Genomic DNA, 13,281 nt, shown 5'->3' on the forward strand with positions numbered 1-13,281 from the left:
ACGGTAATCTTGCCCTTTATCTTTGGGCCCCCCCCCCCACTTCCTCCTTTTCAAATTCCTTTCGAGCTGAGCGGAGCCTGCGACTACGGACTGCGAGCCTGAGCTGCTCCTCCCGGCCCCAGCCCCTCCTCTCCTGTGAACTCTGCAGTCTGCAGATTGCACCGGCGGCCGTCCCCAGCAACTTTAAAGGTGAGTGTTGTGTCCTCATGTAACGTAACTGGTGCTCTGTAAAGCGCTCTGATACCCGATTCGGGTCAAGTTTGCGCTATATAAAACTCGGCAAAAAAAAAACGGACCTCAGTGATTTCTTGTTTATATTGAAATACACAGTGTTCAGCGCTGGGTTTTCTCAGATGCACTGGGATCCTTTCTAGCCGTTTGCTCTTCATTTCTCGGGCCTCCTCCCGCCTCACACATCGGTCCTTTGTGACCTCTGACCAGAGCCTGATTTACCTCTGCTGCTAATTAACTGTAGAGCAATGGCCCTCAGCCATCCATTGAGAGATAAGCTTTGGCCGGTGAAAGGGATAATCTTGCACGTCCTCTTATTAAAGACTGCCCAGCTTATGTCCAATTTATTACGCACAAAATACCTTCCAGCACCGGGAGGTAGGCACTGCGCAGGCCACCGAGGCCACGGTGAGAGGCATAACCCGCCCCCTATTTCGACTGACAGTTGTGATGGCAAGTTCAGGTCTCTCAATTGCACCCTGAAGAGTAGGCCCTCCAGCTGGACACCACGAGGACCAGGAGGCACCGATCCTGTAGGGCTGCCCTGCCTATCATTCGTCTAAGGTCGATAACATGACGCTCGTTGAGATGGGTAACAAGAAACTCCATTGCACAGCGCCAAGATAAATAATGTAATACTTGGGGCAGCCTCCGACATGGCCGGAAGGCGGAAGGGTTGCTAGCGGCCTCCGTAGTAAAAAAGCACAAGACAAATTCAAGACTAGGCAGCCTTGGTGTTGGGCTTGCGGATATTTAAATGCAACAGCCCCTAGTTTCTCAGTAGCGCTTTGGGTACTCTCTTGCAAATGAAACTCTCGGTGGAGTTAAACAAGAGGGAGACATGCTACTGTTGAAAGAATAATAAGCTTTTCAGTTCAAGAACTTACATTAAAGGATACGAAGTTCCCTTTCTTTGAGAACAGGATAAAGCATAGGGCCCGCGATTGAATTTAGACCTAAAAAATGGAGGGCATTCAATTAACTGTGGCCTTGTTTATCTAAGTGGCGCTTTATACCGATAGCCGGGTTTGAAGCACTTTATAAGGGAGTAATCCTTTCTCTCGTTACTCAGCCCCGGTGCTAATTACGGAGAGGCTTGTGACGGTGCCACACATTTCCGATTACACGGGATACGGAGGCGGAGAGTAGGCCGCACAAATGGGTTTTGAAAACCACAAGATGCTCCCCGCATGCCGCTTTTATAGCGGAGAGGAGGTGGCCTAACGGCTAGGGCGCTCGACCTCGGACCGAGAGGACCCGGGTTCGAGTCTCGGTCACACGACCCTAAGCAGAAATTGAGGGAAACGACAGAAATCGGGGGAAACGATCCAATTTTGCGTTCTTTCGCGTTCCACTTTCTTCGTATTGCGCACATGCTTACTGTCTCACGGGCTGCCTGATAAGATAATTGTTTTGCACAGGGGAACGACTTTGCTTTTAGGAGGCCTCTGCGATTCTGTATCTCAGCAAAAGAGTAACCCTTTCCTCACACCATGTACAAAAAGTGCCACTGGTGATTCTGAAGAGGCAGAAATACTTGGCTGGTACCTCAGAAGTGGCTTAAAACGCTTGTGGAATGTTCGACTTCTCATAGTATTCTATGCAAGTGTAGTGCTGGTTATCTATACCCGTGACCGTGTAAGTGGAGCATCATTTACACATATGCTGGACAGTACGAATGTCCATACATTAAGGCTGAATCTTCGCAATGGTGCAGAGTAGTGAGTGCAGAGTGCAGAGTAGTGAGTGCAGAGTGCAGAGTAGTGAGTGCAGAGTAGTGAGTGCAGAGTGCAGAGTGCAGAGTAGTGAGTGCAGAGTGGTGAGTACAGAGTGCAGAGTGCAGAGTAGTGAGTGCAGAGTGCAGAGTAGTGAGTGCAGAGTGCAGAGTAGTGAGTGCAGAGTGCAGAGTAGTGAGTGCAGAGTGCAGAGTAGTGAGTGCAGAGTGCAGAGTAGTGAGTGCAGAGTAGTGAATGCAGAGTGCAGAGTAGTGAGTGCAGAGTGCAGAGTGCAGAGTAGTGAGTGCAGAGTGCAGAGTAGTGAGTGCAGAGTAGTGAGTGCAGAGTGCAGAGTGCAGAGTGCAGAGTAGTGAGTGCAGAGTGCAGAGTAGTGAGTGCAGAGTGCAGAGTAGTGAGTGCAGAGTGCAGAGTAGTGAGTGCAGAGTGCAGAGTAGTGAGTGCAGAGTGCAGAGTGCAGAGTAGTGAGTGCAGAGTGCAGAGTAGTGAGTGCAGAGTAGTGAGTGCAAAGTGCAGAGTAGTGAGTGCAGAGTAGTGAGTGCAGAGTGCAGAGTGCAGAGTAGTGAGTGCAGAGTGCAGAGTAGTGAGTGCAGAGTGCAGAGTAGTGAGTGCAGAGTGCAGAGTAGTGAGTGCAGAGTGCAGAGTGCAGAGTAGTGAGTGCAGAGTGCAGAGTAGTGAGTGCAGAGTGCAGAGTAGTGAGTGCAGAGTGCAGAGTGCAGAGTAGTGAGTGCAGAGTAGTGAGTGCAGAGTGCAGAGTAGTGAGTGCAGAGTAGTGAGTGCAGAGTGCAGAGTGCAGAGTAGTGAGTGCAGAGTGCAGAGTGCAGAGTAGTGAGTGCAGAGTGCAGAGTAGTGAGTGCAGAGTGCAGAGTGCAGAGTAGTGAGTGCAGAGTGCAGAGTAGTGAGTGCAGAGTGCAGAGTGCAGAGTAGTGAGTGCAGAGTGCAGAGTAGTGAGTGCAGAGTGCAGAGTGCAGAGTAGTGAGTGCAGAGTAGTGAGTGCAGAGTGCAGAGTAGTGAGTGCAGAGTAGTGAGTGCAGAGTGCATAGTGCAGAGTAGTGAGTGCAGAGTGCAGAGTAGTGAGTGCAGAGTGCAGAGTGCAGAGTAGTGAGTGCAGAGTGCAGAGTAGTGAGTGCAGAGTGCAGAGTAGTGAGTGCAGAGTGCAGAGTAGTGAGTGCAGAGTGCAGAGTGCAGAGTAGTGAGTGCAGAGTGCAGAGTGCAGAGTAGTGAGTGCAGAGTAGTGAGTGCAGAGTGCAGAGTAGTGAGTGCAGAGTAGTGAGTGCAGAGTGCAGAGTAGTGAGTGCAGAGTGCAGAGTAGTGAGTGCAGAGTGCAGAGTGCAGAGTAGTGAGTGCGGAGTGCAGAGTGCAGAGTAGTGAGTGCAGAGTGCAGAGTGCAGAGTAGTGAGTGCAGAGTGCAGAGTAGTGAGTGCAGAGTGCAGAGTGCAGAGTAGTGAGTGCAGAGTGCAGAGTGCAGAGTAGTGAGTGCAGAGTGCAGAGTGCAGAGTAGTGAGTGCAGAGTGCAGAGTAGTGAGTGCAGAGTGCAGAGTGCAGAGTAGTGAGTGCAGAGTAGTGAGTGCAGAGTGCAGAGTGCAGAGTAGTGAGTGCAGAGTGCAGAGTAGTGAGTGCAGAGTAGTGAGTGCAGAGTAGTGAGTGCAGAGTGCAGAGTGCAGAGTAGTGAGTGCAGAGTGCAGAGTAGTGAGTGCAGAGTGCAGAGTAGTGAGTGCAAAGTAGTGAGTGCAGAGTGCAGAGTGCAGAGTAGTGAGTGCAGAGTAGTGAGTGCAGAGTGCAGAGTTCAGAGTAGTGAGTGCAGAGTGCAGAGTAGTGAGTGCAGAGTGCAGAGTAGTGAGTGCAGAGTGCAGAGTAGTTAGTGCAGAGTGCAGAGTAGTGAGTGCGCAGGGCAGTGAGTGCGCAGAGCAGTGAGTGCGCAGAGCAGTGAGTGCGCAGAGCAGTGAGTGCGCAGAGCAGTGAGTGCTGTTATTTATGATTTAAGGGAAAAAAAAGAAATGTCATGAGCAATGCCAATAGCTCTACTTTTAATGATGCCGAGACCATTGCATTGTAAATGCTTGTTTATCTTTGCTAAAGCTCATAGCATAAACAATTAACAGAACATGACCTGATGCCCTTTAATGTATTTTGATTCTGACCTCTGTGTTTTTCTGAATACCAACAATAAACGATACACATAGTTGTCAACTTTCTAGCAATTCTGGGAAAATCATGACACAGTAATATAGAATAATGCAGTCAGAATTTAGGTTAAATATTATGAATATATTCACGTAAGCTTGATATCACATTGATTGATTGATTGCCTGGCGCATATAACTCAAGCAGGAGAATACCCAGAATAAAAAAGGCATAATATTCATCACATCCCCGGAATGAAAAAAAGGATACACACAATTAATGTATTTATAGATTAATATGAAGCTATCAGTACAATGACAATTGAAGAGAGCTAGAGGACTATATCCTTTTCTAATTGTTGTGGCTAGGTGCAAAGTTCAATATTGGAAAAAAATTAAATGTACAATCTGTCCCACCATGAGATTTTGCTTCATATAAGTTCTAATACCGTGAAGAAGTTACTTGCACATCGTAATGCAGTGTTGGCACTGTTACTTTCTCCCAAATGAATGGGCTGACGTGAATTTTCCAAGAAATGCAGATGTGGAACCTGCAGGGGATACACTCATTTGAGATGGTCCTTATTGACTAATAGTTGCTGCCATTCTTTTTTAATTGGTAAAGTCTCTAGATACACCATTTTCCAATCTGATAGTTGGCCTCCTTCAGCCTCCATCTTTGTTAGTGGCATTAGCAAATTCATTCCTTTCCTTTAAATAGTGACTGACTGCTTTTCTAATCGCGAAAAGGGATTTATGATTTTTTACCACATTATACATAATTGTAACAAGAAGGCGTTTCATTTTGTCAGTCAGCGGCTAAGTGATCAGCTGTATTCTGGCTGTGCTTTTAATTAAAAATATTTTTAGAAAATTACCTAATCACATTCCTTCTGCACATAGTAAGGTTTACTTTAAAAAACAATGCAGATCAAACTTTCTAGGACACCTAACATCTCTCTTGTCTAGCCATCAGGCAAGGGACAGCTCCAACCCCCTGTTCAAGTAGTGGACTATCTTGCCTGGTCCATCTTCATGGTTGGTTGTAAAGTGAGAAACCACTGTTAATGTGTGTAAGTAATTGGATTATTATTTGAAGTGGATGGCTATCCACCTCAAGAAATATTCACAATGATGAACCATCCACGTCACTAAATTAGTCTAAGCTCCACCTGCTGGTAGCTATGGCACAGAACAAACAGGCTGAACTTAGGACAGTGTGTAAAGCATTTGTGTAGTACTAAAAATCACAAATGGAATAAAAAAAATACAGTAAAATGTAATTTTATAAAAGGACAGCAAACTAACAAAAATCCAGAATTTTTGAAGTTTTAAAAGGGAATACATCCAAAAAGTTATTTGTGACAATGATAGTCAATAGTCACGGTTTACCAGGACATAGGCGCAATTTTCGGCTGACTATGATGGATCATACTCCAACCAAGTTTGTCCCAGTTAATAATTTTACCTTGTGACTTAGACTTTTCAGTCACAATTGTAGTAAGGTGGAAATATTATGTGGTATGGCTCGCGAGCCTTACCATGTAATATTAACACAATACCCAAAAGTGCACCTCGGATTCGCAGTAATAATCCTTAGTTCAGTCCTGGCAGAGTGACAAAGAGCAGTCAGGCTTACGTAGAGGAACCTGTGTTAGGTATTTTACAGTACCAACATGGTAGGAGGCTTGGCTTGGGCGGCAATGTGGAGAGTTGCCTAAGTCCGGAGCTCCGCAGCACCCCGGGACGTAAACGAGACAAAAAGCGATACAACTCCATCCAAATGAAGATAAAACCATAACTCCAGAAATCGGAAGGCGGCGCGCACCGAAGGGTAACAACGAAGGGAGAACAAAAAGCCAGAAGACGCAGAAAAACGAGCTGCCAAGAAAACGAGAAAAAAAACGCTGGCAAGATGGCGCCTGAGGAAAAACAAACTCAGTGTAGCGGCGAGCAAAGACATAGGGGTCCATTATGATGTCGGGCGGATTGCCTCCGCCAGGCTGGCGGTAGCCACCGCCGGCCTGGCGGAGGCAATCCGCCCGACATCCATTGCCAAATTCCCCCCCGCCATATTAGGATGGCGGGGGGGACCGCAGCGGTGATAATCACCGCCCGCCTGTTTTCCGCCCCGGTGGCCTTGCGGCCGGGGCGGAATATGTTTAATATGGTGGCGGTGTCTGTTAGACACCGCCAGCCATATTAGAATGCGCATTCTGGCACGCCTTTCCGTGGCGGCAATGGCGCCACGGAAAGGCATGCGGAGTCCCCCTGCAGGGGTCCGTTGCGGGCCCCCAGGGACTCCGTGGTGGTGGGGGGTGCACATGGGGGGTACCTATGGTACCCCCCCGCATTTCAAAGTGCAACATGGCAGGCACCGCGCGGTGCCTGTCATGTTGCACTTTGAAATGCACAACGTGCACGTTTCACAAGGCGGCGGGCGGAGATTACTGCTCCGCCCGCCGCAATGGCAAAAATACAGGATGCGCCCGCCTGTGTGGCGGGCGCATCCTAATGCACATTTCGGGACCCCCGCCCTTGAGGCGGGCGGTCCCGTTTCCCGATAGGGTGGCGGGCGGGCAAAGCCCACCCGCCATCCTAATGGCCCCCAAAGTGTTACCTAGATGAGCCGCGATTCAACAGCGAGGTTAGTGGCTAAAACCCCAGAGTGCTATCGCCTCCCCCTTCACTTGAGCCTACTAAAAATTCGCAGATCACCCACCGTAGAAGCCACGAAGAAAAGCGAGTGAAAACTCGACTGAGGGGCGCCATATTGGGAGGGGCAAAGCAGGAAAGATAAAGAGACACGAGACAGGGGGCAGAGCAACTTGCGAGGTCGATTGAAAATAACCCAGCGTGCTAATATCCTTTACACCAACCGGCAGCAAGCTAGACACATCCAGCGCCGCACCGCAGGGTAACAACGAAACAACGAAGGTAGCACAAAAAACCAGAAGACGCAGAAAAACGAGCTGCCAAGAAAACGGGAGAAAAAGGCTGGCAAGATGGCGCCTGATGGAAAAACATCCTCAGTGGAGTGGCGAGCAAAGACAAAGTGTGACTTGGATGAGCCGTGTTTCAACAGCGTGGTTAGTGGCTATAACCCCAGCGTGCTATCGCCTCCCTCCTTCGCCGGTAGCCTGCTAAAAACCCACCGAACCACGAAGGAAAGCGAGTGAAGGCGCAACTGAAAACTTGACTGACGGTCGCCATTTTTGCTGGGGCAAAGCAGGAAAGATAAAGAGACACGGGACACGGGGAAGAGCAACTTACGAGGTCGATTGTAAATAACCCAGCGTGCTAAGATCCTTGACACCAACTGGCAGCAAGCTAGACACATCCAGCGCCGCTCCGCCGAAGTCAAGAAGAAAAACGAGAGACAATGAGGGAGTATAACCGAAACTGCAAACCCGAAGAAGGGCCGCCATCTTGCAAAGGGCGGACGTGGAGAAACAAAGAGCCACAATACACAAAAAATGCTGCAGAGCCTACGGGGTCCACTGAGCCTACCACGCCTGCAACCCAGCAGCTAACCGAAAGGAAGCAGAGAACGAAGAGTGTGCGAAGAGACTAATCCTACCCAAGCCAACACCATATGCGCCCACAGAAGGCACAAACCCCGCACCCCCACAGTGTGTCGCAGCAACAAGAGCACAAAACAAAACACAAAGCGCTTACGGAGGAAGACATCAACTGGTGATTGGTAGAGGCAGAGAACATTGGGCAAGCACTAAACTCCTGAACGCCAGCGCTAAACTAAAAGGGCATCCAAACAACAACAAGGGCCAAGAGCATATGACTAAGAATAGCTGTAAGATTAAGAAGAGAACAACAAAAGCCAGTCCTTGAGCACAAGCAAAGCGCCTTTCTGAAATCAAAGACAGACCCTGACAACCTGACAACGTGAACTAAAGAGACAACAGCGTCAGGTACCAAACCGGCTGCTGAAGCCGATATTAACACAAAGAGCTGTCAAAACATAACAACACCACATCTGGCCACACCAACAAAGAAGCCAGACACACTACAAAATGAAAGTGAGACGGCCACCGAGACACCACAGAGGAGGCCATAACACCAGCCAGAGCAAAAGTAGCGAGAAGGCAAAGAGGAGTACCAAAAAAGAAAGACAGCCATAGCTCGTCTGACAGAACACACCAAAGAATCATACGTAGCACACTACTTAAACAACAGCAAAAGAGCAGCAGCGACAAATACAACGGTGAAATGGCAATCGAAAGACAAGGAGCACAAAGCTCCCAGAAGAGCACCAGGAGGAACAAAGGGCGATAAGGAAGAAAGCTCAAGCACAAGACCAGAAACAAAACAAAACGAAGAGGGTGAAAACAGCCCAAAGAGCGAAGCCACTTTACAGGCACCACCGCGCAACCCCGGGAGATTTGAGCTCATACAAAGCAAAAGAGGAATACGCAAAATGATAGGGAGCGATGGAAAGCTGATGCAACAACCGAAAAAGCCAAAACCAGAAGGCACTCCAGATTCTCCCTTCAAGCAGAAATCGGATATAAGTAGCACGCTAGACAGCATACTCAAAAAACTAGCAGACATGCACAAACTGGCCAAATCAACGAAAAAAACTACAGATGCCATACAACTTGAATTAACAGCATGCAGAGCAGACATCCACACGGCCAACAACAGAATATCGTCAGTGGAGCAGAAGTGAGCGACATAGAAGACAAAGCACAGCTCACGAGCAAGACAATGGGAAATATTGGTAAAGCAACGACAGACCTACAAAAGCAAGTTGCAGAATTCGAAGACTGACAGAGAAAGGAGAACATAAGAATACTGGGCATTCCGGAAGGTGAAGAGGACAAAGCGGGATCTTGCGTGGCTATGTTACAAGACCTCATACCAAAGCTCACGAATCTCAAATTCGAAAACCCTTTCGAACTGGACAAAGCCTACAGAGTACCTGCATACAAACAAAGCAACAGACAAACACCAAGACCAATTATATGCAAACCACTGCGCTCGCATCATACAGAATCCATCTTCGGAGTTGCAAGAAAAAACCCGTAGCTGCAATGGTGCGGTAATAAAATCATCCTCACGCAAGACTATTCTAAATCAACTGTAGACCTCAGGAGGGGCTTCCTGGCACAAAGAGATAAACTAAGGAAAAAAAATATCATCTACTCTTTCGTTGGCCCAACAAGATTCAGAGTAAATTACAAAGGAAAAAGACAACTTTCGATGACCCCGCAGACCTATCACGATACTTGACAACAGCAGAACCACAAGAAATGGAAATGTCGACCTCGACAACAAAAAGAAGAGCTTCACATGACAACGAAGTAGAATAAAGCCGGAGCAGAAACGAAAAACTGACACACAAAACAAGGGAACGGACACAAAAAAGATGGACGATTAACAACGTATCTACCTCAAATAAGGCCAACACATGAAGACATCAACGGGAGAAAAAAAAAAGATCATTGGAGAACTCGAGACTTGTACAACAGCCAGCACCAACACAAGCACCGGAACAGAAAGCGCGACACACGACCCGAAAAACAAAGATATCCTTTGAACAATGGGGCTACAGAGAGAGCGAGCCCAATGATAAGTATCCAACTACCCAGAGAGGGTTTTTAAATTTGGTCCAAACAATCTTATGCCACAACATATAACTAGACTATACTACAATATGAGACGTCCTGGGGGGGGGGCAGGACCTTGCTGTTGCACGCTTCCAGTACGACATTGAAGTAGTAGGGGAGGGATGGGAGGAGATGGAAGGGCAAGCAAAGGGGGGGAATGTTGCATCCTATTCGTCTTATCCGTTGTGTCCGTCATGTTTGTCAAGTTAGTTATGTCCAGATCCCTAACGATCCATTAGACAGAAAACATAACCCAGCGAGCAAAACACCCGCCACTCGCACAGGTAGACCACACACACCCAACAACCGCTGCACACACAAGCCAGTAAGACCGCGGCAGACACACCACCATAATGAGTAAAATAGACATACTCCAGTCCGACCTTAAGGTTATATCCCTTAATGTCAAGGGCCTGAACCACCCAGTCAAAAGAAAAAAAATATTAGACTATCTAGCAAAAACCAAAGGTGACATCATCTTCATGCACGAAACAAAACTATCAATAGAAGACGCAAATAAGATTAAAGCGAGATGGATAGGCCAGCTAGCCTGCTCACCAGCTGTGGGGTAAAAGAGAGGAGTAATCAACCTAGTTAGTTCCAAGTCCAAGATAACAATTGAAAGCGTAGAGCATGATGAAGGAGGTAGACCTCTATACACTCAACTCAAAAGAGGAGAAGAAACAATACCAGTAACCAACATATATGCCCCAAATACAGATGATACAACATTCTGGGAGGGGGTAACAAGGAAATTGGAGAAAAAACAAACTGTAATAAAGAAGTAAAATATCCAAGTAGAAAATGCAAGGTTTATTGTAATGCAGCACAGTACTCCACTCTCCAGGTTACATGCAGTTTATCTGACCCAGTAAATTTCATATCAATACAATTCTAATTAGAATTGTACCACAGTGTGCATGTGCATCAACAAAGATACATTCCATTAAAAGGGAAATATGCAGATAGAAGGAATATAATGTTAAAAGGGAAATATTTACAGGTAAGAATATAACACATTTTCCCCTTAAGAGAAAATAAGTGACGACCCAAATATCTAACGGAATACACAAGTTGCTTAACATTATTTAAATCCACTATTGGAGCACCTTGATACACATTTAGATACTCTCCTAACATTTATTTATTTATTTGCAGGTTTGTATAGCGCTAGGAATAGACTTCCGCAGAAGTATCTCCGCGCTTGAGACAGCCGGCAAGTAAGCTTAAAAACAGTAGCATTGGGATTACAAATAAAAGCCTTCTAACAGATCCTAGGTTCTAAAACAAAAGACTTGTTTCAGCTAATTTTGGCTGAACAGAAAAGTTTTCAATTGTTTCCTAAAAAGGAAATGGTCAGGACATTGCCTCAGTAGGAGAGGAAGCACATTCCACAACGTAGGACCCACCACAGACAAGGCCTTACCGCCCAATCTGGTTCTACTGATCTTGGGTACACTCAGTAACTGCTGTTCACTAGACCTAAGGGTACGGGTGGGGACATATGGTATACATTTTTTGGCCAAATAGTCTGGTCCTAGGTCATGTAGACCTTTATGTATAATACAGCAGGTCTTAAACCTCACTCGTTGACATATGGACAGCCAGTGAAGTTTATTCAGCAGGGGTTTGGATGGCGATCTTGGGGGGGGGGGGGCATTGAGAACAAGCCTGGCTGCTGTGTTCTGCACCACTTGTAAACGATCTAGTACCTCTTCCTTTGCACCTGCCAGAAGACCATTACAATAATCAAGAGGGCTGATTACTAAAGCCTGAACCAAGGTTCTTCTAAAGGAGTCTGGGAGGAAAGGGAAGATCCTGCGAAGGAGACCTATCATATGAAAACAGGATCCCACAATGCTGTTACTATGTTGTTTCATGGTTAACTCCGATTCCAGCCGTACTCCCAGGTTCTTGATTATTAGCTTGGGTTCGGGAATTGGGCCTAAGTCCAGAGGCCACCAATCAGGGGACCATAGGACCTTGGCTTCACCGAAAAGCATCACCTCGGTCTTACCAACGTTACATTGAAGAAAGTTGGCAGACATCCACCGAGATACTGCTGTCATCCCCTCGGAGAAAGATTATATAACCTCCGGTTTTAGTTGTTTGAAGGGGAAAAGCATCTGAGTATCATCAGCGTAGGACACTGGACAGAAACCAAAGGCTCTGGTTATATCTGCCAAGGGGGCCACATAGGCGTTAAAAAGAGTCGGGCTCAAACAAGATCCCTGAGGGACCCCCTTGGTGATCTTTACCTCTTCCGACTTAAACTCACCCATCGTGACACATTGGGTGCGGTCGGAGAGAAAGCTCTTTATCCATCCCAGTGCCCTACCGCCGATTCCCTTCACAGTCAGTCGTTCGATCAAAATACTGTGTGAGATGGTATCGAATGCTGCCGATAAATCCAGTAGCACCAGGACAACAGAATAACCACTGTCCTGGTACATGCAGAGATCGTCCGTTATCGACAGCAAGGCAGTTTCAGTACTATATTTTGGCCTAAAACCTGACTGTGAGGGATCAAGGCTTCCAGATTGTTCCAGGAAGTTGGATAGATGTTTATTTGTATGCTTTTCGATGATTTTCCCCAGAAAAGGTAGCAGGGAAATCGGCCTAAGGTTAGACAAGTTGGTCCAGGGGGAGGAGGTGTTCTTTCTAATCGGTCTGACTAAGGCCTTTTTCCAGTCCCGTGGAACACTTCCTGTTGATAATGAGAGATTCACCAGGCTCTGAATGTCAGGACCAAGTGTTCTCCCTAATGGTCCCATTAACCTGGCTGGTAGTAAGTCAGACGGGCTCCCACTTTTTATGCTATTAAGCAACTTCTCAACCTCTAACAAAGAGATCTCAGGAAAATTATCGAGGGTGTGGAAATTAGACACAGTTTGCACCAGTATATGATCATCCTGGCTAGTTCTGGCTGGGGCAAGTGCCTCTATCTTATCATAGATATCATCAATTTTTTTTGTAAAGAAACTCGAGATGTTGTCACAAAGATGTTGGGATGCCATCTCTGCACTTTCGCACGCCACAGGTTTTAAAAAGGTGTTTACAATCTGGAAGAGTACTTTCGAATTATTGCCTGCTGCCTCTAATTGCGAGGTTACATAGTTCTTACGTGCAGACCGAAAGGCTTCATGATAGATGTTTGTAGCCTTCAGATAATTGATTTTGTCTTCCTCTAAGTGCGATTTTCTCCATCTCTTTTCGGCTTTCCTAGCTATGCGCTTAAGATTTCGCAGTTCTTCCGAAAACCAGACCTCCTGTTTTCTAGCCAGACACTTTTTAAATGTTTTTAGCGGGGCAATCTGCTGCACCGCCATATTAATGGCTGTGTCCAGATTTGAAAGTGCAGTATTAACATCATCAGTAGCCAGAATAAAAGGAGGAACATATGCTTTATTAAAATGTTCATCAGTTAATTTATGCCATTGTCTTCGTTTAAGCGGAATTTGTACAGGGAGATTTAAACATGTAACCATCTCCGGCATCGAAAACTCAAGCACAAAATGATCTGTCCAATTGCACTGTTTAGGTATGGAGCATTCAATACCAGAAAAA

This window comes from Lissotriton helveticus, chromosome 3_1, assembly GCF_964261635.1.
Source record: "Lissotriton helveticus chromosome 3_1, aLisHel1.1, whole genome shotgun sequence".
In the NCBI taxonomy this organism is placed as follows: domain Eukaryota; kingdom Metazoa; phylum Chordata; class Amphibia; order Caudata; family Salamandridae; genus Lissotriton; species Lissotriton helveticus.